The following is a 26,287-nucleotide window of genomic DNA, read 5'->3' as shown; positions in this document are numbered from 1 at the left end:
CTATGAGTTACCAAGCACTGTGGTGGGAACCTCCAAGCACGCACAGAATCTGTCCCAAGGAAGTTCACAACATATGAATACGGCAATTTGTACAGCCTGCTCAATTGACGTGGGGCTTCTTTTTCTCCAATTGAGGTAAAAATCACATAACACAAAAATTTACCTAAACATAATTGACCATTTTAAGGTGAACAATTCAGTAGCATTTTGTATAGTCACAGTGTCGTGTAAGCATCACCTCTATTTACTTCCAAAACATTTTCATCATCCTAAAAAGAAACCCCGTTCCATTAACCAGTAGCTCTCCATTTCCCCCAACCTCCCGGTGCCTGGTAACCACTAATCTACTTTCTGTCTCTACAGATTTGCCTGTTCTGGACATTTCATACGAATGGAATTCTACAGTATGCGACATTTTGTGACTGGCTTCTCTCACTGCGCATGATGTTTTCAAGGCTCTTTCGTGTTATGGCATGTGTCAGGGCTCCATCCTTCCTAGGCATGTACCCAGGACAACTGGAAACAGGTATTCAAACAAAAACTTGCACACAAATGTTCACAGAAGCATTATTCACAATAGTCAAAAGGTAGAAACAACCCAAGTGTCCATCAACTGATGACTGGATAAAAAAAATGTGGTCTATCCACACAATGTAATATTATTCAGCCATACATGGGGATTTTCGTGTACATGATTTCAGTAAATCATCAGAACAAGGCTATGGAATGCATAGTATTCTATCCCCCCAATTTTTGGAGGAAAAGATCAAGGACCAGAAACATTGCCAGTCTCATGTCTCCCGGCCCTACTTGCTTCCAGATTGGCTGAGTCCTTGAAAATGTGAGGATCTTGGGCTGATTCCCTGGCTCGTATCCCCAGAGGGTGCCCCACGGGGAGTTACGGAGGGCAGGGTGGGACTTTTCCTCCACTGTACATAATCCAGCTTCGACCTGCATCTAGCCCAAGAGCCCTTAAAGCTGGGCATCTTACTGAATTCTCCCTTCCTCCACCATCACCGCCATGGATGTTTCCTTTCCACAATAGCCACAATCACTCATTCACATTCTAGGTAAGGTTACTACGCGCTTATCAAGGATCTTTGGCTTCTTATGAATCACTAATTCACTTTCCTGCACATAAATTGCAACCTCTTTCATATATAGCTTTGACCTATTTAATTAGAGCCCTAATTTACTTTTTTTTTTTAAGGGGGAAAAAAACACGCTTTAACTCTACAATGAGCTAAAATTATACCTTCTGAAAAGACGCGATTGTTGCCTGACTGTGAACTCCTGCTTTTATGAATTGCTAATTTGGTTAATGGGCTTATTCTGCTCTGAAATTTGCATCATGAAAATTACTAGCTTCGAAGAGTCCTCTGTGTACAACGCAGTTTGCACGTTTTGTTGTAAAGGTCACATCTGACATCGTAAAACAGCGGGCCCTTTTGAAAAGGTACAAACGTAAGAAATTAAGTGGGCGCATTGGTATAATGTCATTGTTAAGGAGGGAGAAAAGATTTTTAAGTTAATTTTTATTCATATTGTTTACGTGCGTGCCAGCTGAGCTTGGTTCCATGGGAACCCCTTCTCGTGCCTGGCACGTTATCGGCTTCTGATTCAGGGTCACTAGCGGCTGGAAAGGTTCTGTCACAAGCATCTGCAGAATGGGGGGTCTCGAATCAGAAAAAGAATCAATAAAATAGAGGGTGCCATCAACCACATACAAGTAGACTCAGGGTCTTGGGAAAGTAGACATTGGGGCATTAAATCATAATTTAAGTGCTACTGGGGGACCAAGTTGCTAAAAATATCTTGCTGTGATTTGTCAGTGTTTGACAATAATAATTCAAGAAATATTCACCGTCCCAGTTGATATGGGGTTTACTTCTGGATTTTCCTAGGCTGGGTTTTTGAAGTCAGATACACAGCATCTCTACACCCCTGGGCAGAATAACCCTACTTGATGCTTTTAGGAGGTCTTCTGATGTTCCAGGGTGAAAATGGGACCAAGTCCACAGGCACAGAGGCATTGAGAAGGAAACGCTGTTGCATAAGGTGCCTGAGTGCCTGAGGAAATGAACAGAGGTCAACCACGTCCTGGCAAAAAGACGACAGAGAGTGGCCAAGAAGGCACGGTCGTTATCATGAAGAGGCAGCCTTGGACTAATGGTGGGCTCCCCATTCGAGCGCTGTAGAGCTGTAGGCCAGTTTCCTCAGGATCCTGATCCTGATGTCATCAGTTTTGTTTTCACATCAACAATGGGAATGATGATCACAGCACCCACCATGGGGCGGGGTTGTTGCCGAGGTTTTTCAGAGGGAACGTGGAGCACCTCCCCACGTCACATGACCTGAAGGAGATGGAACAGAGCAAATGCTAACATGAGGATATAACCTTTCGCTTCCTGCCAAGGCTCTAAGAAGTCCCTCCCAGAGAGGGTGGTGGACGCCCTTCCTGGGCATCAGGGGAGACCTCAGGTCAGGCGCGGGCACTGACGTGGGCCTTGATGGACGAGGAGCGAGTTCACAGGGCAGTACCGGAACCCCATCCCTAGAGTCCTCTTCACCGTTCACGTTGCTCTTGGGATTGGAAGCCCTGGGAGGAACTGAAAAGGAAGACCAGGTGGGCACATGGGCAGCGACAGGTGAGACAGGCAAGGAGACTGTGCTTTTGAATAGAGACCCCCTCTAGGGGCTATATGTGGCATCAGGAAGCACCTTCCCTCTAGTACATTCTAGTACATTCTTAAACAAGTCCTGAGTAGAACACAGGCTACAAGGGACCATCAGAGGAAAACAGTCCTTTGTGACAAGGAGAAAGAAAGACCCCTCTCCTCCCCTCCTGGGAGCACATGGGGCCTCCCTCCCACCCTCCTTCTGTAATTACCTCTAGTAAATGCCCCATTCATCTGCACACTGGTTTCTATTCAGCAAGGACTTGAGGCTGTGCTGCTGGTGAGGGGGGGCCGCGAGGCACATTCAGACTCACACAATCTCCAATCACGGCACCTGATGGGGATGAGCACTTGCTTATGTGAAATTTTCATTTCAATCCCAGCCTCAGATTGCACCATTTCACAGCAATGCTCTCAAGCACTTACACACAGAAGGCTTTTCATCCTCCGAGTCCCGCACAAGTGTTACCTAATTAATGTTCAACAATGTCACCAAACCTCCCTCTTTTAAGACGTATCAACCTGGAAAGTTCTGGAATTAAGGATTTTGATCGCGAATGGATTGCTTTCATGTATGTCGGATAATTCACACAGCTGCTTAAAGACAGATATTCATCGACTATAAACAGCCCCAAGTTCGAGTAGCTACACAAATAAACCTTTCCTTATCTCTCTCGGCAGCCTCCGTTTGCCTGCTTGGGCAGTGAAGGGATCAAAATGCTCCCTTGTGGACGGATTCGCCGAGCACTTGGACTCTGAAGTGAGTGATTCTTCAGTCAGGCAGAATAAACCACCCACTCAAGACCCCCCAGTGGCTTTCCCTAAGTCTGGAGCATGGCCCCCAGCCTTGCTCCTCAAAGTGTGGTTGAGGCAGCAGGAGCCTCAGCATCACCTGGGAGGTCACTGGAAAGGCAGAGCTGTGAGCCCCATCTCAGACCAATGGACCAGAATCTGCATTTCAGCCCAATCCCTGGGCGATTCGCGTGCATATTCAAGTTTGATGTGCGCTGGTTTTTAAGACCCTTCGTGAACTGACTCCTGCCCACTTCTCAGGCACAGGACCCTCCCCCTGACTCTATCTCGCTGGCATCTTTGCTGTTGCTCAAACACAGCAAGCATGCGCCTGTCTCAAGGCATTGGCCCACACACACTTCCCTGAGCCATTGTAGGGAACACCTCCAGGGGGTGCCATTCATGCCACCATCCACACAAATGGCACCCACTAGGGCCCAACTCCAGTTTACAATATGAACAGTGTCCCCAAGAGTTGGTGGCACAGCCGCCCTGTGCAAGGGCCTGTGTTACTGCCACCCCTTCAAAGAAGCCATCCTGCTCACCGCCATCTAAAAAAGCCTCCCATGACCCTTTCTCCCCCAGCTGCTTTATTATTCTTTATAGCACTCACACTACCTGACATTACATCATCTATCTGTTTGTTTAGTTTATTGCCTGTCTTTCTTTGCTAGAATTCCTTCTCCATGAAATCAGGGACTTTGTCTCCCCACCACCCCCCGCCCACCACTATATTTTCAGCACCTAGAACAGAGCCTGTCTAATAACTGGTACACAATTTGTGCATGCATGTGTGTGTGTGCGCGCATGCATGTACATGTCTGTGCACACATACGTAGGCAGGTATAAGGTTAAATATTCTCTCTCTCCTGATTCACAGTAACTTGGGACTGATGGATAAACTGAACTTTTCTGCAAAGTAACCCCTTTCATTTCTGCAGATTTTTCAGAGAGCGATGCGGTCCAGCTCAGTGATGAGGAATGGGCCTCCTCACCTGGGCAAGTGGCCACTTTCTCTCCTGGGCTGCCACAGAAGTCCCCTTTATCTTCTTCCTGTTTCCCCAGGCTGTGCATACAGCAAAAGTGAGCCACATGATCGCCATCAGACATGGCAGCCAGCATCACAGAAATCAACAGTCAAATGCCCAGTGAACACTGCTAACTGGAAAGCAAGGCTCTGTGCAGGGAGGAGTAGACGAGATGCTTAGTGTGTCTGGTTAGCATAGTGCTTCTTACTTTAGCAGAAAACAGCTCATAATCAAATACTATGTGGCTTCCAAGGCACAAGATGAATGAATCCACAATCATAACAAGGAGAACAGAATGACATCAACCCAGGGGACTGGAGACCATGCCTACATTCTGCCAGACACCCCAGTAAACACAGTCATCTGGTTCCACTCAAGTGCCAATCAGGCCCCTTCCTCAGATGCCTACAGCCTGCCAGTCACATGCATGAGTGAAGCAGGGCAGATAGAGAAAAATGGCAGCATGAGCGATGATGAACGGAAACTGTCCCTGATACTTGGTGTTAGGAGGCAATAGGGAGTGGTGGGGACTGTGGCAAACAGAGTTCATGCTCCTTCTAAAGGGGGCAGCTGCTACTCAGCTCCAGTTGACTAGTGTCATGTTGGGATATGGACCCAGTGTTACCAGACCCTCCGATTTTCCAAGAGAAGCTATGAATTGAGAATCTTGTTAAGGCCTCTTCAGTTTTTAACACAACAAGTAAATCCAAAATTTTAAAAACTCTGCAACCAAATAAAATACATCTGTGGATGAGGCATACTCACAAAGTCAAACTCATGAAAATAACAGCTTACATATTTGAAGTCCCAACCTTTATGTAGTTCTTTCTCAGCTCAATTGTGCACTTAAATGTAATGAGGGCACTCAAGCATGAAGACATGAGTATGCTTCATGCTTGAGAAGGTTCTAGAGAGAGATTCTAGAACATCTCCTGTGATGGAAAGCCAGGGAAACGATCACGTGAACAGTGACAGCCCCTTCTGCCTCAGGATTAGATACAATCAGCAATCAGCCCCTAGCCTAGAGGAACCTAGGAATCTCATGGATAGAGATCAGTAGAGAAAGGAGGAGAGGGAGGTGTCTGTTGGAGATAAGAATTGGGCTCAGCATTCTTAGGAGGCCCAATTCTTCTGAGTGCGTATGTTATGCCTCCCTCCACAGTGACCTGCTTGAGGAGGGAATGGCATTTTCTGTAAGAATCAAGGAAGATGTCATAAAGAAGGGGCCATTTGAGTTTGGTTTTACAGGATGCATAGGAGTTTGCTATACATGGAGGAAGGATATGGTGCGGAGGAACCACAAATGCCAAAGCATCTCCCTTCCTGCTTCCTCTGAGTCCACTCAGCCCAGAATCGAACTCTGCTCTTTTCCCCTCCTCAGTTGCCTCTGGAACCAGCAGTGTCCCACTGAAGCTTTATGACAGAGAGAGCCAGTATCAATGGGGACAGACAGTGAATGGAAATCCATTCCCTTCTTTCACCCATTCTAATCTTCCCTATCTAGCATCTACAGAGAGAAAAAAAAATGGTTAATATCAGATGTTAATGGTAGAGGGGTGGAGACACAACTCTAGTCCTACAATCCCACTTTCTCACGTCTCGTTTAGACCCCAAAGACACCATTCTGGATCACTTCCAGGGGAGGGTGTGTTTACTGAGAGCAGCAGGGGAGTGTGGCAGGGAGATTATTCCGGGAAGCAGCAGGCAGAGGTGATGGAGGATGGAATGGAAGCCCCTGTAAACCTTCGTCTACGAAATCAGGATGGCCGTTCACCAGGCAGCTATCCCTACGCCTAGGCTGTTTGCTCACAAACCACATTGACCAAACGACCTTTAGCATCTTTAGTCACAGCCATGCCATGAGGCAGGTAGGAGAGGGTGACAGAATCGGGACGTGTGGGTTGGGTTCTAGGCTCCTCCACCTACCATCCTGGTGGTTGGGGGTAAGTTACACCACCTCTCCTAGCCCCACTCTCTTTCCCTAGAAAATGGCAGTAATAATTGTGCACCCTCCATAGGGCTATAGTGGGTATTAAATAATCATATAGGTACCGCACTTAGCATCGCATATAGGAATAGAAAATTCTCTGTAACATTCACTATGATTAATTCCTTGTTGCTTTCAGCTATTTAGAAAAGGAGCTCCCATGGCGGGGGGCGGAAGGGGGGACGGTATTGTCCATTTTACCCAAAGGATAGAATAGCCACGGGACTTCCTACATCTTCAGAGCAGAAACGTTTCAGAAAACTGGACTCCTTGGCACTTTCCCAAAGAGGCGTGGTGTTCAGCCAAAGCAATGTTGGCATTTCCTCCAGGGGACAGCAGCTGGCCACAGCTTAGGGGCGGGCGAGGTCCGTGGAACACAGTGGGTATAAACCCAGCTGCCCTCCTTCCTCATCACTCAACCAGGGACAGAAGGTCTTCAACACAGGAACGTGAGTTCTCCCTTATCGCCGCCTGGATGTGGGAATCTCTCTCCACGCTCAGGGGCTTCCTCTCCGCCAGCTTCCTCAGCGAACTATTGGATGGACCACAAGTGGAGAGAGGCCAATGGTGTCAGCGCCTTGTAGGTGCAAGGCACAAAGGGGTCACTCACTAAAGAGTTCGTAAATGAATGAAAAATAATAAAAACTATATTTATGGAGTACACACCAGGTGCTCAATGGACTAGACACATTATAAGCATTGGTTCATTAGGTCCACATGATCCTATGAGTAGATCTTATTATTTTATCATCTGAGGCTCAGAGACGTGATTTCATATGCTAAGGGTGACCAGCAGGAAGTAGGAGAGCAGGAACAAGATGTCTGGGAACCTAGCTCTAGAGATCACTTCTCTAACTACTAAGGTATGACTAAATAAATTGGGGTCAGAGGCAGGGGTTGTTCTAGAAACTTGCACATTCTCCCACCCTGATTGGTGATGCAAAGCTTAATTGTCGGCGGCTCTTTGAAAGCCTGCTTCAGGTTGATTTGCTTCTTTCTCAGTGGCATGTCAGCTGCTGCCCGGCACGATAGCTTATTTAAAATATCGGGTAGAAATAAGATTCACTGTTAAATTAGTTGTAGACAAGCTCAGAAACTGCTAATGATGCAGAGATAATAAGGGGATTTGCAGAAAACATTGATACTGCATTGTGATTAGTGAGCGGAGCTTCACCCCTTGAAGCCCGCGGGGCCGAGCTCCCACAAGAAGAGCATATGCATATGCATTAGCAGCGCACGCTGCCCAATCCGGGCTCCCAGGGCTAGCAGGCACAGGCCTCCTGGTCAGAGGCTCAGAGCTCAGCTCTGATTTGCAAAAATGATTAATTTGTGGGTTTTGAGAATGAGGAATGTTTACTTCCTAGGTCTGGGAGAAACCAAAGGCTGGCCCTAAATCTAATTCCCATTTGAAAATGAAAACAAGCAGGAGAAGCCCTGGAAGGCAGCCCCGTGGTCTCGCCTGGTCTGCTGCCCAGAGCTCCTTAGGCAGCTCTCCCAGGGTATGATCTCAAGGCTACTGAGAACTGCGCTAGTTCCACGTGCCCACATGCCTACAAGAGTGGGTTGTCACCCGTATGCACCAGAATGGCGATACCAGTTGGTAAATCACTGGCATCGTGCCATATCAGTTAGTAAATAATGGCTGCCCTGACCTTGCCAAATGGCCCTGGGACCACCCTCCTGGCCTCTCCATGACCCAGCAACTGTGGGTTAATGTCCAGCACCATGAAGGTCCTCAGATTCTCTTTCAGCACTTTGGTCAGCATCCATTCTGATCTGTTGGTGTGCACACCTGATTAGTTGTGAAATATTTTTAATATCACCCCTTGATACCCAGCCCCAGACATGCCTGGTTGGAGTATCCATGACATGAGAAATGGGCTATGTGCTAGCAATCAAATAGGATAAAATTCTCCAGAAAAGCCTGATGCTACAAATCAACAGGACACGCGTCCTACTCTGGCTCGATCCTCCCTCAGTATTTACAAATGCGCCCAAGATGGCGGTCTGTTTGTGCACCCAGGATGTGTAATTTGGCCAAGTTACAGTCTCTGCACTTTTGGCAAAGAAGGAGGAAAATGCAAATTGTATGCATGTCAATGACTAAGTCACCTGCATAATGAGATGCCAGCAAGTTTGAGGCTAAAACACTTATTTACATGAAAAACAAATCTGTATGGGGTATATATTTCTCTCCTTCACATCTCAACACATTTGTCACTCAAAGCCAGAAGGCTCTACTCAACAAAGTCCCTCCAGTCCCTGGCCCCATTTTCATTCTCTTTGGCTTTCAGTTTAACTCCTTGAGGGATGGAGGCCACTAGGTGTTCAAAACAGATACCACTCCTTTGCTGCCTAGGGAACCACATTCAGAGAGAAGAATGGGCTGGGAGGATGCAAATTCCTACCATGCCAAAACTATTTGTATGATCCTTGTACAGAATGTAAATTATGTATTAAATTTATGCGGTGAGGTTGGTACAGCTGAATAGCTTGAGATTCTGTCAGATGGCTAACCACCAATGCAAACAGTCTTTTTCTTTTAAATGTGATGAAACTGTGCACAAAAGTCAAAAGTGAAAATATTAAAGAAAGATGGAGAGGGAGTATCCTTCAGTGCTTCACTGAGATGGTTGCTGTTTGAGGCTGCCTGGCATTTTTTTCTTTGCTCCATTTCCCTCCTTCCATTAACAGACTCTAAGCCTCCCTAGAGTGATCATGTGACCCAGTCCTGACCAATCTTGGTAACTCCTTTACCCTGGACACAGTGATTGGTGGAATGGCAGTTGTATCATCCAAGGAGAGCCAATCAGAATCCATCCTGGGATTGCTATATTAACACTGTGAGTAAGAGATTCTGTTTCCTCTCCTGTTGCTAAATATAAATTTATAAAGCCAAGGAGCTGGTGGACATCTTCCCCACCAACTGTGCCATCTGGTCAGAGTCTGTCTGCAGAATGAAGCCAATCAGAAATGAGCGGAAATAAAAGATGGGTGGAGAGAGTATGGTGGCCCTGACTCCTGGCTCTCCACCCCAACTCCCTGGTTCCTGCAATTCTTCCTTAACTCCAGGATCCTTCCCAACTATGAAAACCAATAAATTCCCCTTAGCTTAAATGATCCGAAGTCGTTTCTGTCTCTGAAAACATCCTGACTTGCACTTGATTATGGAAAGGATGGATCTATATCTTCAATTACACTTAGGTGTTTGATAATATATATTATTTAGCATTTTGTACAAGTTCTTTAATTTTGTTTTTCTTCCTTTGCAATTTAAAATGATTAATTAGTTTAAATCTAGTAAGTATCCAATTAAAGCAGAAGTCTCTATTTTTGTCTCAATTGTATTTGAGATCCCTGCTTTTTATCACTCGTATGAGCATTTTAATTTGCCTCTTTTTCACTCTTTGTAAAATATTAAGGACAAAAGTGGAGTACAATAGTCAAATAATTGCATCAACACTGCTGTAACAACAAGATTGCAGAGCTTGCCAAAACTGAATGGTGGCCAGCAGGCTAGAGCCCAAAACGTTAATTTGTTAGAAGAATGAGGGTCATTTGAAAGTTAGACCTCAAAAATTGCACAACTGCATCTCTTATTTAAGATGAAGCCTCTAGGTGGCAGCAGAGGGAACACCCATTCTTACAGTTGTAAGGAATTGGCCATCAAAAGTGCATCCATCTGTGCTTCGGGTTGAGAAAAGAAACCACAAGTATGCGGTTCCAGAGAGAGGAGGGGTAGTTTCGAGACATTTTAACTTACACACAGTATGACGTTGTTGTCAAGATTGCAGGCCCTGGAAGCCAATAACCTCGGTTGGTTTCCCAGTCCTGTTGTTCTCCTAGAGATGTTTGAGAAAGTAACTGCTATGCGCTTCAATTTTCTCACCTATTGAAGAAGAATGATAACAGTATCTACCTCACAGGGAAGAAGCAAGGACTAATTCAAGATCATCTCTGTCAATGTAAGCAGAGCTTCTGCCATATATTAAGTGCTCCCTAAATCAGAGTTATGGTGCTTACTATCTTCACCCCTCCCACTGTCCCCTCAAAGGCTCTGAAACAGAAGACAAAATAAACACAGGTGGGGTGAGGTGGCTTGTGGGCAGAGACTGGAGGTGATTGTTACTTCTGGATGAATCACCACTGATGTTAAGTGTGACATCAAAATTCAACTATTCCTAGAAGACACTGAAGCCCTTGCCTTGCTGAACAATAAAATAAGAACAACAATACAAAAACGATGCTCTCATTTACTGAGTTGTTACTATGCTAGGCACTTTTCATCTACTTAACTTGACCCTCACCACAAAATACAGGGTGGGTGTACTTGTCTCCATCTCAAGAAGGATAAAGAAACATGGACCAGGAAACAGCTCAGGTGAAGTGACTTGCCCAAAGGACGCGGTTAGTGATGTGGAATGTGAACCCAGCAGGTCTGACTCCCAAATCCATCCCTGTTCTCAGACATCACACCATGGCTCATTGAGTTGCCTCAGGATATCTTCCTTAACATAAATTAATAGGAATAATGATGATGATAATGTACTGACTGGGTATATGTGATAGGTACCATGCTAAATGGATGACCTGTGTTCTGTGTCCTTTATGAAGAGACTTCTGGGCACATACAGCAAGGCCCTGCCTCCAGCATCTCCATGCCCTCCCCGGCTCCCTAACTTAAGTAGGATTGGAAAAGAAATCTCAGGCAACCAATCCCCTTTGAGATCTCTGGACAGAAGCTTACAGAGAGCAAACACATGGAAGCTCAGCTCTTCTTAGCAATGTGGGAATGCCATTTCACGTGTCTGCCATCTTATTGTTGACCTGGCCCTAACTCACCACCCCAGTGTCCATCCCAAGAAATGATTCTGCACTGGGCGCTGCCTCTGACAAAACTCAGGCTCCTCAAGAGAAAAGCTCATCCAGGCAACAGTCAATCTCCTTGCACCAGACTCTGAACGTTTATTTCACTCAAGAAATAGTCAGCAAGCCCCATACTAGGTATAAAGAGTGGAAGAAAAAAAAGGGAGATCACCAAGTAGCCCCACTCTAGGGAGCAGAAACATGAAAGCACATGGGCATAATAGTGCGTGATAAATTATGTATAATAGAAGTACAGTAATAGCTGCAATAGGTACATAGAAGAGAGACTTTTAAACGCATGTGGGAGAATCATAAAGAGCCTCAAAGAGCCTACCCAGTAATATGGACCCTCAACATCATCATGATCATCAACCTTATCACCTTTATCAGAGCAAAATCTGACATACAGTGAACGACCCAGTCGAGTTTTGTTTTCTTTTCTTTATTTTTTTCTAAACATAGAGACAGCACCTCCAAGCGTCTGTGGTCACAGTTTTGGAAACTGGTTTGGCCATTTGTCGTGGACAACCTTAAGATGCAAGTGTTGACCTTTCTAAGGGAAATAGTGTCACCGCCCTACTTTCCCCCTCTTAAATGTCAACTGTTGCCATTCTGCAGCTGTTTTTCAAGAGATGGAGAAAATAACATCAGAAACCATCTAAAAACCATACTTGGTTGTTAAACATCAGCAACCAAGAAACTTACAGCTCAAGTCACTCCTCTCTGGAATGACCTCCTCACCCTCACGTTCTATCTCCCTTGTTGTCTTTTCTCCAAGGATTAAAGCCACAAGGTGAGAGGTAGGGGTCAGCCCCCCAGATCCTGCCTAGGTTTGAATGACAAGCCCATCTCCTTCCTCAGGATGGAAACGGCAATAAGAAGCAGGTTTGCCTCTGGGAAATGGTGGCTGATGGGGCACTGGCACCAACGATTGAAGACCCAAGTCCTTTCCATTGAGAGAGTCATGCAGGTCACCCACTAATGCTCTGAATGTCCTGAGGTGATCTGCAAACAGAGCCTGAAAAACTTTGTAAGCTTGATGATTGTCGGATGGTGGGGAGCGAGGTCAATGGTCCCGGTGCCCCCTCCTCGCTCTCCTCCTGCAGAAGCACCATACCCCTGAGCCTCTTAGCCTCAATGACCTCTGAGGGATAGAGGGAGACAGATGGGGGAAAACAAAGGTCCTGAGATGTATCTGCTCTATCCTCCTGCAAGGAACACCCCCAGGACAGAGAGAGATCCTATTCCCAACCAAATAAGAAGCGTTATGGGTCGTTCAGCGCTGTGAAGAGGTAAGCTCTTGGTAAGCATTAGCTCATGGAATCTCCCCTATGACACTATAAGATGAGTACTTTCATGATCATTAAGATGTACCGAAGGTACATCTATAAGAAGTCAGGATTTGACCCTAATTCTAATGGACTCCCAAATCCGCCCTCTTAACCTTTTGGCTCTGTTACATCCAACTGAACACATGGGACTGAATACTGAGCCCAAGTCCTCCTGCTGAAATAGACAGCTGGTAAACACAACCTTAAGCTAGAAGGAAGGCAGGTCAGGACAGAAAAACTAAGACTCAGGAGAATCATTGCCATACCACAACCCAGGCATGTGCCAAGGGCAAGGTCGTTTGCAAGAACAAGGAAGCTGTGGCACTGGCTCTCAGCTGGACCAGCTTCTCAGTCTATTCTGACACTGGTTGCACTCTTGTTACTGAGTTTTCCAGTGCTTAAATGGCCCATGCATCCCTCTTTGCGCAGTGGCTTTCAGTCAATGGGGACTGTCTGGGAATTTGTAGACAAAGTCCTAAAGATACAATGGAGGGCATGGGACACCACTGTTAGTCAGCTGGTTCACTCTGGCAGAGCTGTTCAGGCTTTATAGCTGAGTCTGTTCTGTTTAGTTGCTGCATCCATTCATATTGATTGGCATCTGAGCCCTATGCGTTGTTAAATATTGAAAATCACACCCTGGTGATTCCCTAAAATACTAAGGAGTGGGGATAGAAGAAAGGTCTTCTAGGATCACTTAAGATGAACCCAGGTCCTGGTGGCACCCCTGGCATCAGTCTGAGTCTTGCAGCCTTGCACTCTTGGAGAATGAAAAGTAAAGTAGCTTGTTCCCTTTGGAGCATCCATTTATCTTTTCTCTTGAGTGTTTACTGCTGCTCCAGTGCATTTGTTTGCTCTCTGATGGGAGCTTGGAGCCTGGATAGCATCATGAGAAAGACATTCAATCACACTCACAGTTTACTCTGAGGACACTTGGCATCAGCCATAACTTGCTATCCACACAAAGCTACATGGTTCCTTTATGCTGGATCTGACTTAGCTTAGGACTAACTGGTCAGATGCCACAGGACTCATTACAGCACACGGAGAACAGGCATTCTGACAAAGGAAGAACATGAGCCCCGTGGGATCTCACGAGCCATGGAGCAGCTCATATTTGGCATTTCTTGGGGATGTGGAATGCTCTAGTCGGAACTTGGCAGGTGAGAAAGCACAGACTGCTCTGCCAGCCCTGGCTGCCTATCACGGACCATTATAGCAAGGTCTCCTCCATCATTTATCCCATCTGTCTCAGCTGAAAGTTCTTGGAGTGTCTCCACTCTCACTGGGGATGGAGACAGAGCAATAATTCCAGGAGACTTCAGGCCTCGGATCTGGGATCTTTCCTAGAGTTAAATAGCACTCACCTGGCCTAAAGGGTTCCTTCCCCAGCCCAGATGCTGGGAACTTAAACTATATCAATGGTTTCTTTTCCTTTTTCCCCAGAACTCAGGAGTTCCTTCTGATTTGGTTCCCAATGGGGAATGTGCCCAGGATCCAGAGGAGTCAACAAAGAGCAGAAATAAAGGAGAAAGAGAAAGAAGAATTTAGTCTATGAAAACAGACATCACAGATAGGACCACCATTTAGAAGGTAGAGAGACTTCAATTCTTGGGTTCCTTCATCCCCCCCAAGTCCTTAATTCAGACACTGGGCTGCATTATATTTATCAATAAACAATCTGCTATAAAGGCAGCTACTCAGTGCCAGACACTGAACTGTTACAAGTACTGAAATTCTGTACAAAGTTCTTACTGATTGGGATGGGGGTGGCAGAGGTAGAAAGACCACCACCCTTACACTAATTCACTTAGTACCCAAAATATCAGGAATTCCTCTCTCAGGTGACAGAAGAGACAGTAAAACCTAAGGCTATGAGAATGCCTCCAAGTACAGCTTTGGCTACTTCTCACAAGTTCTAATTATGCACTTTCCTTGTGGAATATGAGTTCCCCTCTTAATATCCTTGTTATTTATGAGCTTGTTGCTTCACTTCTGAGGGTTGGAGTTTTTTGTGTAAAAAAACCTGAATTATTCATTTTTAGATCTATTGCTTTGTGCTCAAGGCTATAGTATTTTCTGTCCTTTACAATTGATTTTATACTTGGGGATACACACACACATACACACACTCCTATCTGCAGAGTACACAGTTTGGTTTATGTTTTGCAATTCTACCTCACTGATTGTGTTATTCTCACCTCTCTGTTCTATTTATTTGTTTACTTAGTCTGACACACCAATAATGTGAGACAATTTTGAAGGGAAAATAGTAATTTGCTGCCACTACATGGGATATGATGGAATCATTTTCAGCTCAAATTATTTAAAATTACAGAGCCATAGAGATGAACTTTAAAAAACTAAATTATTTCTAATAGTGGAATTTTTCAGCAGCTTAATTTGAGTAAAAGAAAGGTTTAAATAGATTTGAGGGCTTAAATACTTCTGAGGAAATCAGGGACGGCAAAGCCGGGATGTCAATTCACCTAAAAGTAATTAACAAAAAGTAAGTTAGATCATTATTTCCTCCAAGATCATAATTTAAAAGGAAGCTGATTTATCTGAACTGATTAGGGCTTTCAATCCCAATAGAAATGTAGACACTTGGTTGTTAAGGGGAGAACAGAAATGAGACCCAATTAAGCAAATTTTTTTTCTTATGGAAAAAAAAATGATTTAGATAAAATGATTGCTGAAATGTGCTCAGAAAGGAGCTGAAGAAAGCAAGAGAGTTGAGTTTTTTTTTAACCTTTGGTGAAACCTCAGTCTGATTCAAAGTAAGATCCAGCACAAGGAAATAAGGGAAGTCATTTCCACTTGAGCATCTGAGGATAACCAGCTGTTTAGGACTGGCGACTGTGGGAGTTCATGTTAACGTCTAACATCTGATTCCCATGGAGGGGATGGGGGCTGAGGGCAGAAATGATGCTGAAAGAGATAGAAGTAGGATTCCTGACCCTTTGTGGTTAGGGTCTGTTATAGGCTAAATTGTGTCCCCCCCCCCAAATTCATATGTTGAAGTCCTAACCTCCAGCACCTTGGAATGTGGTCGTATTTGAAGATAAGGTCTTTAAAGAGGGAATTAAGGTTAAATGAGGCTGTTAGGGTGGGCCTTGATCCATTACAACCATCCTTATAAGAAGAGGATATCAGCATGCAGACACGCACAGAGGGACAACCATGTGAGGACTCAGGGAGAAGATGGCCATCGGCAAGTCAAGGAGAGAGGCCTCAGAAGGAACCAGCCCTGTTGATGCCTTGATCTTGGACTTCTGGCATCCAGAACTGTGAGAAACTAAATTGCTGTTGTTTAATCTACCCAGCCTGTGGTTTGTTGTTAGGGCTGCCTGAGCTGACTAGTACAGGGTCTTAGATATCCTGGCCAGGCCACAGAGTCTGTCTCCTCTCTTCCCATTACACTATATCTCCATGAGAGCTGAGTCTGTGTTGACCTCTTCACCACTGCAGCAGTGCTGAATAAGCAGATTTATTAACTGAACCATTCTTCCCCCAGAGGATATATTGGAGGATGCAAAACATTACAAAGTAAATCTAGACTAGCCCTTGTGACATGGCTGGTTAGGAGGGATCCTTCAAATCTGAGCCAGACCATTGAGGAGCTGTGTGACCTGTGGCCAGTTCCTTGACCTCTCTGTGTCGGTCTCGTCATCTGAGAACTGCAGTGAGGATCCACATAGAGCAGCACCTGACACGGGGGACCACTCAGCGAATTCATTGCTTCGCTGTTTGCACAAGTACGTCCTGAGCCCACACTATCTCCAGGAACTGCTCTAGATTTGGGGATCCTGACAAAACATCCTTCCCTGTGGGGCTTATGTTCTGGAGGAGGCGAGTAAGAAAAGAAAGCATGGCTTGAATGCAAAATTCCAGTGCTTGGTCCATTTTAGCACCCCATACGTCGTGTCCCTGAATCCCATTGTAAATAGAATCCTGAGTAGCCCATGGCGGGTGATGCTAAGACACTCTCCTGCCAGGCTCTCGGGCACCGCAGTCCCCTCAATCACAGAGCCCCAAAGCAGGGCAGGGCCCCTCAGACGTCTGTGCCTTTTGCTGTTTGGCTCCAGATGACCGTATCGGTGAGTCTCCAGTCGTCAAAAGGCCAGTGTCCTCTCCCAGAGCCATTCGGCAAGCAACTCCCCCCGTCTCCACATCCCACAATGAGAGCTCTGAGGTGCCACCTGGCACTCAACGTCTGAGGTCCCTGAGGGGTCCCAAGGCGAGCCCCAGGCCCTGTCATCCTGCATTGGTGGCTGTGTCCAAGCCAGCCGGCCTGATAGATATGCAAGACGGTGCAGAGACCTCCCTCCAGGGAGTGGCTGGCAGTCTGACTCCATTCCCCAGACAGGCAGCCACCGCCACCGACCCTGTGCCTCCCAGGCGGGAGATGAGGGACAGGAGCCTGTGCTCAAGAAGCCCTGGAAACTCAGAGACTCCACACCCTTGTTTTAGGAACTCCCTGGAAGCTTCCAGTATTGAAAAGGAGCTAAAATTTTCCCCTAGGCTTCTTTTGCAAATCCTTAAACTTCCCACGCCTTAGTTTGCCCATCTGTAATATGGGGTGGAAACTGTCTGCCCTGATCTTTTCATGGGGTTCTGTAAGGATAAAATAAAACAGTCTGCAAAAGCCTTTGTGTGGGATTTCTTTTTGGGGAAATGAAAATGTTCCAGAGTTGATAGTGGTAGTAGTTATACAACTCTGTAAAAATACCCCAAACCATTGAATTGTACACTCTAAATGGGTGAACTGTATGGTCCATGAATTATATCTCAATAAAGGTATTTTTTAAAGCCTTTATAAACTGTGAAGGAGTATTGCCATCCTACAGTCAGCTCTCAACCAGATTCAGGGGGGGAGAAAGAAGGAGAGAGAGAGACAGAGAGAGAAAGGTGGGGGGATAGAGAGAGGGACATTGAGAGAGACACCACAAGTAGCTGGGTTGTGGGTGGGCAGTTCATTGACAGGGACACAGGAGGGAGCAGGTGAGAATAATTTCTCAGAGGCCTTAAGGAAGCGGCCGTCCCAGTGTGGTCCTCCGTGGCCACAGCACTGCATCACCTCGGTAGCGTGTAAGGATGCAGATCCCATTCCCCGACCTCTCAGCCTGGAAGATCCACGGAGTCTCTCTTGCTCCCTCTCTCAGGTTCCCACGTCAGCATGGCCTTCCCTACTGCCCTAAGAAAAACACCCACCCTGCTATTCTCTGTGCCCAGCTTGCTCTACTTTCTTCACAGACCTGTCACCACCTATGGGACACGGTGTGTGTGCCTGATGATTCTCAGTGTCCTCCCACCGGGATGTGAGCCTGTAAGAGCAGGGATGCTGTGTGCTTTGTTCACTGGGTGTACCCAGCCCCTAGAATAGTTCCTGCCACAGAGTAAGCATATATCTCTTGAATTAATGACTGAATAAATTCCTGGACCCATCCCATAATCACTGGTGGGAGGGCCTGGGAAGATGTATTTTAAGGATCTGCTTAGGTGATTCTGACCCCCAGCATCTCAGGATGTGACTGGGTTTGGAGAGGGGTTCTTTAAAGAGGTGATTACGCTAAAATGGAGGCATTAGAGTGGGCCCTAATTCAATATGACTGGGGTTCTTTAAGAAGGGAAGACGAGGACACAGGACGTACAGAGGGAAGATGAGATGAAGACATTGGGAGAAGACGGCCGTCTGCAAGCCGAGGAGAGAGGCCACGGAAGACACCAGCCCTGCCGACACCTCATCTCAGACTCTATCCTCCAGAACTGTGAGAAAATGAACTTCTGTTGTTCAAACCCCCCCGTCTGTGGAACTTTGCTATGGCAGCCCGAGCAGACTAACACAGCTCTTGGAGGAGACAGCCCTCGGTAGACGGTAGCTATTGCCATCCTGCAGGGAGGCCAGGCGGCGAAGCGGATAAGGGAACACATATAGAAATCAGACAGCCCTGAATCCAGACTGGGTGTGTCGGATCCCTCCGGGGCCCAGTTTTCTCATCCACAAAATGGTGATAACGCAAGGACGATGTGAGCGTCACACAGAAAATGAACCCAAAGCACCCAGCTCTGGGCCTGGGCTACATTAGCTGCTCAGAAAATGCAGCCGCCCTGCAGGATGCTGGAAGCGTGGCGGCCAGCCCCAGCCGTGGTCAGGCCAACGGGCCGGATAAAATCCATCTTCACCCTCCCAAGTCTGTGACGCCCCAAGAGGCGGAGCTTCAGCATCAGCCTCCGGCTGGAGCTATTGCTGCCTTTCGCTGGACCAGGAGAGCAGCCCAGGCCACTGAGACAGTGGAACCAACCCAGCTGGTGTCATGAGTTCAGGTCTTGGAGGAGTTGAGGAGTTTTTTATAAATGTATGCCAGGAATCCACCCCATTGCACGGAGATTTAATACAAAGCAGGATGGGCACAGTAAAAATAACAGGCGTACCCTTTCTAAGGCCCCCGGGGCACCTGGAGAAGGTTTGAACCCCCTGTCCCCAGGTGTGACTCTCCCCATGGAGACTCTGGGAAGGGATAAGCACGTGTAATGAAGGTGAGCCCAGGTACGGGGAGGGGAAGTGACTGTCTCAGGTCCTGCCCTGGGTCAGGCAGCAAGCTCCCGGCGGGGACTCCTCTCTGCGAGTTTCTGACAGCAGCCAGGTGGAGGAAAGAGGGTGGAGGGGCCCTCCGTCAGCTGCTAATGGTGAATAAAGGAAAACCTCTCTCCCTGCCTGGCAGAGGGTCACTCCCTGCTGATGGAAAAGCTCTGTCTGAAGCAGTCTGGTGAGATTCTCAATCCAATGTCTCTCGAGTGAAAGGCTAACAGGACAAGATCTCTCCGCGTTAACAACCTGGATTGTGAGTGAAGTCTCGGGGTTGGGGCGAGAGATGAGGTCATGAAATCAACAGCTTACCTCGCAAAGCAATCGAGTCCGAGCCCCGGGGTCCCTGAGCCTCCCTCCAGAGCCTGTTAATCTTGTGTCGAACATGTCCCTCCATGGGCATTTCTGTCCAGGAATTTAGGCCATCTGTCCCAGGTGGCAGTCCTGCCCTGGTGTTTGCAGCGGGGCAGCCAGAGCCCAGAAGGCCTGTCAGTGGGCATCCTACAGACTCCTCAGTGGGGAGAGAGGGGAGCCAACACTACTTTCCAAGAATGAACACAACCTCAGAGCGAAGGCCTCACCCGTGACCCCATGGGATGGCTCGTAAACCAGCCAATTTCCTTATGAGGGTCCTGCACTGCTGCAAATCGCCTTGAACTACAGTGACTGTAAATACGTTAGACATCGTGTCCTGTGCAGGGGTGAGAGCCAGATGGCTTCTAAACAGCCCAGGCTCCCTGAAACCACGTGGAGAAAATATCTGGGAGGAGCTGGTGTCCTTCAGTGACCTCACGTCCCATGCCCCACAGGGCGTTCTTCAGATCCCTCGATCCTGCCCAGCAGCAATGGGAGGCCAGGCGATGGATCCAACGCTCACCGGCGCTGGGGCTCAGCAAAATCCATGCTAAAGTGAGGGAGAAGCCAGCACTTGAACTGAAACTAACGTGACTCACCCTCCTGAGCTGGCTTCAACCTGATCCAACATGAGAAGTTCAAAGTGCGAATGATTAATTCAACAAGCAAGTTCAAATTTGTCAACCATTTGCAACACGGATGATGCTCATGGTCACAGTGTTGAGTGAAATAAGCCAGGATTCCATTTATAAGAAGTTCAAAAGCAGACAAAACTGATCCAAAGAGGGAGTGAGTGGAACAATGGGGGCTCTGGGGGGGGTGGTTCTGACTGGGAGGGGCACCAGAACCTTCTGGGTGTGAACCTCCTTGATCTGGGTGGTGTTATCCCAGGGGTACGCACATGTAAAAATTCACAGAGCTGTACATTGAAGATTCGTGCTCTCTGGTATGTAAGTTATACCTCGATTTTAAAAACGGCCAACCATTTATTCAGTCTGTGCCCCAGAGCTTATGTGCTGGTGGTTTGGACATTATCCTCGGATGGGAGAGGTATCTTCCACGATGCCACAGATCACGCTGTGAGATGCTGCCAGGTAGAAGTGCAGACGCTCTCGTCATCCTTCCCTCTCATTTTAGAACCGGCTACCTGACCTGCGCTCCGTGATAACAAATGTAGCTGCAAACCTGCTTTGCCCACTTTCAGCACTAGCTTGGGAACACTGAGGAAGAGAAACAAAACAAAACCAAAACAACACAAGATATCCCGGAGTAAGTCCTCAGAAACAACTCGTTTTCACTAAATCCCTAGGAATAAAGAAAATTCTATGAGAATGGGATTAGGAAAACCCAAGAATGCAGGACGCATTTTCATCTGCCTTTCCCCCATTGTTGGCACTCAGATTCCTGGATTTCTAGGGATGCTACTGTGTACAGGGCGCCCCGAGGGAAGGGACGAGTGTAATCATTGAGAACTCAGAGTCAGATGGACAAAAACCAGCTTCCAGGGTTTTTGACTCAACGTAAGGCTGGCTTTGACTGCTGGGCCCCCTGGACTGTGTTTAGAGGAGACTGAAGCAGACAATTCTCCAAAAGACCCCAGGGCTAGTGGGTGGGGGAGAAAGTGTTCACAGCTTAGTCTGCAGGGCAACATTTGACCCGGGTCTTGGAAGTGAGTAGGAGCTCTCTGGGCAGAGAAGAGAGAGGTGAGCCGTGTGCTAAAGGTCCGGGGGTCAAAAGCCAGAAGTGGGGTCTGTGTCTGGCATGATGCTTGACACATAGTTTGCTTCAAAATGTATTTATTGAGTCTGTGCATGCTCTTGTGAATGAGTGAATGAATACACGCGTGAATGAATGGGGGAAATCACAACCCCTCAGCATTCACAGCTGCGTCTCATGGCCTAGCCTCTAACTCAACAACCGCCCCCCTATTCCACCTGAACCAAATAACAGACCCACCAAAAATACCTGTTAAGTTAAAGGAAGGCTGGCTGAGCCAAGGTAAGTAGGAGGAAGGAGAGAGGAGGAGAGGAAGGAGGAAAAGGATGGGAAAGATTAGGAGCAAGAGTCAGGGGAGAAGGAGGAAGAGAAGATGGGGGCAGGGGGAAGAGAGGAGGATGGAGAAGAGGGGAGAGGGAGGAGGGGGGAGAAGAGAGGGAAGAGGAGAGACAGAGAGGAGAGGAGGACAGTGATGATGAAGGGGAGAGGAGGGAGGGGGGGTCACTTCTCTGGGAGCCCATATTCACAGCGGCAGAGTCTCCACAGGAGAATCAAGGGTGATCTGACATGAGTCACTCCTGCTCCGATGCCGCAAGATGCTAATCTGAGCCACACCCTCTCAAGGAGCAGGTGGGGACCTGCTGACCAGCAGCCCCCTGACTCATCCTTGCCCAGAGATAAGATTCCTCCCAGGTGGTGCAGGGAGCGGCAGCTCCTGGAAACGGTCACTAGGTGGCGTGTGCTCCTCATCCTCCCTTCCCCAGGTTCTCAGGGCTGGCACCTGAGGCTCTGACCTCAGGAACAGGAAGGATCTCAGCGCTGACGGATGCCTGAAGCCAGCCCGGGGACCGCAAAGCAGCCTGGTGGCCAGACTCGTCACCCTGGTCTGCCCATGTGGGGCCACACTGTCCCTCTCAAGACAGGGCTTTCCTTGGAGACACTCCTCTAGAAACATCCCAAGTGGGAGTGGAGCTGAGTTCAGATCCCGACTCCACCCCAAGGGCAGTTATAGAACACGTTTTCTGAAGATGCCTCAGAGCCCAGTCTCGGGGGAAAGGAAGGGTTCCCAACCACAGAAGCTCCACTATTATCTGTTCACACGCTGGACATCCATGCAACAAAGAATTTGAAAGAAAAAAAAGCCCAGTGCTTAAAAAGCATTGACGATCCCAGGACTCACACTACTGGGCTCCCACCGTGGGGCAGAAACCCAGCCAGGCACTCATAACTAGGGGTTCTTTTTATTAAAGGGCCCTCCAAATTGATTAAGCTTCATGTCCCACAAAACATGGATTGGTCCCTGCCTGGCACATACTTAGTGCTCAATTTACAGTGGCTAACCAACAAGATAGGATGTGCTCCATTTTACAGATGAAAAAACTGAGGCTCAAGAACATCAAGCGTCCAGCTGGAGACCCATGAGAATGGGACTAAGCTGAGACTCCTACCGCATCTCAGGACCACAGTCAGCTGCCTTGTCAAAGCGCCACTCCAACGGACTATCACTGCCGAGATCTGAAGCTCTGACGCCATCCATTTCTCATCCCTCTTCTCCTCCAAGCATCCTTTGCAGCTCATGAACCAAACCCCTGTGGCCTCCCTGTGTTCTTTCTCCCATGTTGTGTCATATCAGTCTGTGTGTGTGTTATCCTTTCGTCTAAATAAGGATGCCATTAGAAGGAATGTGTGTTTAATTTAATTTGTGTATCTCCACCCACCCATAGCATCTTGCACATGGATCTGTATTCAGTGAGCACTCACGAAATGTGTCTTCTTGCTATTGGTACAGCATAAGTGCAGGGGGTAGAGGCGGAGTGTTGACAACTGGAAAACGAGAGTGTTTCAGAACTATGGAGCAAATGAACAGGGAGATGTATCGTCTATAATAAATACACCTCTGAAGAGCCTTAAAAGAAATCAATGAAGCACAACATCAAAGTCCCGGGGACTGATAAATCAGCAGCCTGATAGACAAAAGTGCATCCGAAATCATTTAAAGTGCACCAGAAATCATTTATGTCTGAGTAATTAGAACACATTGAAACGACTCCGTGCCATTGAACTGAAATTGAGCAACATAATGTTTATGAAATCCCTGTGGACTCGGGGAGGAAAACCAGGAAAATGAAAGTTGCATTGAAAATTCCCCCACCTGTCCAGAGCCCTCCCGCACAGTACCCAAGGGGGACCTGGAGGGAGATGGCGTTTGCTTTTAACCCATTCCCAAATTTGCTTTTTTCTTCTGGTTTAAAACTGTCTGCAGTCCCAGTTGTTGAAAGAAAAATGCAAGTCCCAGGCTGCACGGAACAAGACAGGGTTCCCCATCCCACCCCCACTTCCCAACCAAGAGGGAGTGTTTGATAAGATAGGAAAGACAGCTGGTGAGTGTGAAGATACAAGAGTTTTCCAAAAGAGGTGCCCAGACTTAGCAAGAAAAAGCCTGGACTTGCTTCTCAGAGCTCCTACAGGATTTGACACTCCCACCCACAGCACCATGGAGGGGAGAACGGGAGGGAACCGATGGCAGCTGGGACCCTGGAGGGCAGCAGCAGGTTAAAAAGTCCAAAGGAACCCTGGAGCAGGAGACTGGAGACATAGGAGACGAGAAAGAGGGGCTTCTGATGCCCATCCGTGAATCTATTCGTCTGATGTTGGCCGGAAAACAATAACCCATCTACTTTGATTTGGGGAGCAAAATAAGGATAAGGCATGAACTTGAACTTGGAAACATGCAAAGAAGCACTTGGGTATCAAATACTCTTTCAACTGCTCCAATTCAATGATGGAACTGGCCCCATAACCACCACTCCAGCATGGCTCAGTACTGGGCTTCCTCCCATGAAACGATGGTCTGAACCAGTCCCATGAGCTGGACCTGACATCTGGTGTCACTATCAGCTCACAGACATCTAGGAACAAGAATTCCCAGTTTGGCCATTTTCCCCGCTATTTTTAGACAACTTTAACCTCAGCCTCCAGGAGTCATGAGGGCTGTCACCCAGTTGTCACCCGGCTCTGTCACCCTGTTGGGCAGATACGAAAGCAAGGGGCAGAGCCCTGTATGGGTGGGGTGGGGTGGGGTAATTCTGCAGCCCATGTACAGAAATATGTCTACCCATGCTCTCTCTGCCAAGAACCTGGAAGGCATATGTTGGGGATTCACCTTCAACTGTGCAAATGCAAACGGACTGTGGGTGTATGTGTGTTCTGAGACTTTTGAAGGAAGACCACCTGGACAGCCTGAAGCAGGCTGACCACTGCCATGCCACTAGCTGTTTTCCATCTCATGGCCTCTGCAATTCTGCCCCCACTCCAGCTCAGGCTCCTCAAAGGAGCCAGAAGGATCTTTGCAAAATGCAAATCAGATCACCTCCTGCAGACCTTTCAAGACCTTCCATTGCTTTGGGATAAAGACCAGTGTCCGCCCAATGTCCTGGGAGCCTTATGTGGGCTGGCCCTATCCTGTCGATCCTTCTGGCCTCATCTAGAAAACAGCCATTCTGGCTGACCTCTGACAGTACCTGGAAATAGCCACACCTTTCTGGTCACAGGGCCTTTGCACACACTGCCCCCTCTGTCTGGAATGCTCTACTCCCTGCCCTTGCCATGATACAACACTCCTACCTGAGAGTTCAGCTCATGAGTCCCCTCATGGGGGAACCCCATACATACCCACTATCTGGGCCAGGTTTCATTGTATTAGGCCTTCCCAGAGCCACATTCCTCCTTGAGGAACACTTATCTCCATTTGTAGATATTCTTTGTATGATTATCTGCTTAATCTCTGTCTCTCCCACTGGGCTGTAAGATCCAGGAGACCAGGCCCAGGTATGTCTTGGCTCACCACTACAGCCTCCATAGCTACACAGGGCCTGGCACATGGTGGGTGCCCAATATTCGGTGGATGAGTGAGTGGATGGATGGGTGGATGGAGGGATAGGTGGGTGGGTGGATGGGTGGATGCATGGATGAGTGGATGGAGGGATGGAGGGATGGAGGGAGGGAGGGAGGGATGGATGGATGGATGGATGGATGGATGGATGGATGGATGGATGGATGGATGAATGGATGTGTGGATGGGTGGGTGGATGGTTGGATGGGTGGATGGGTGGATGGATGGATGGGTGTGTGGATGGATGGATGGATGGATGGATGAATCACTGGTTATTGTTGACTTTGAGTTCTGAGATTGATCATTTCTATCAGGTAGAAGAAGTTAAGGACATCAAAATGCAAAGCTAAAGGCTACTGAAGGGTGAGAAAAGTCAAAAGAGGAGCCAAGGAAAACAGCAGCAATGATGCTGGTGGGGAAGCAAGCCCACCAATCCATCCATTCATTCACTCACTCAGTTAGAACATGCCGTGCTCCCATAACATGCAAGCAAGGGAAAAAATAACACATCTACTTTGATTTGGGGAGCAAAATAAGGATAAGGCATGAACTTGAATTTGGAGACATGCAAAGAAGCACCTGGTGTGAGCCTGCAACGAGCTGTTGGGGACCACCTTGTGGTTGAGGGTTTGGATTCAGCTTGTGAGGTCTCCCCTGGTTTGGCCAAGCTCTGGCCTGGAGTAGCCCTGCATCAACCTTGGCCAAACGTCTTCAAATGCTTGACACCTGTCAACCTTCCAGGATAATACTGCCCTTTGTCCCCACAGGAGAGAAATGCAACCTTGGCAGACAAAAGCCCGGAGACTGACCTCCCCTCGGCCTCCAGCAGGCTGCCTTCTCTCTCGAGTTGGGATGGCAGGCATTCACATTCCACTCCCGTCTTAGACAAGCGACAATGGACAGAAGTCGGCTTGATGTGTTTTACTGGTAATGGGATAGACTGATGGCATATTGGAAATCCACATTTAAAATACATCTCTCCTTTCTGTAAAATGAGATAGCATCTACCGATCCGGGTAATGAACATCTGACTTAGATCCAAGCCGTGGGCCGG

General features: G+C 47.6%; 1 long non-coding RNA gene across 1 annotated transcript in view; it reads right to left on the bottom strand.

Annotated features, from left to right (window-relative positions):
* LOC147913555 (uncharacterized) overlaps nucleotides 1–26,287 on the bottom strand; it is a 384,803-nt gene that overhangs the window by 178,050 nt on the left and 180,466 nt on the right. The window lies entirely within an intron of this gene.

The sequence above is a fragment of the Ceratotherium simum genome, chromosome 26 (genome assembly GCF_057802395.1).
Source record: "Ceratotherium simum simum isolate JZ-2026a chromosome 26, ASM5780239v1, whole genome shotgun sequence".
Lineage (NCBI taxonomy): Eukaryota > Metazoa > Chordata > Mammalia > Perissodactyla > Rhinocerotidae > Ceratotherium > Ceratotherium simum.
Note: the sequence above shows the minus strand (reverse complement) of the source record. Positions and strands in the feature narration are given on the sequence as shown.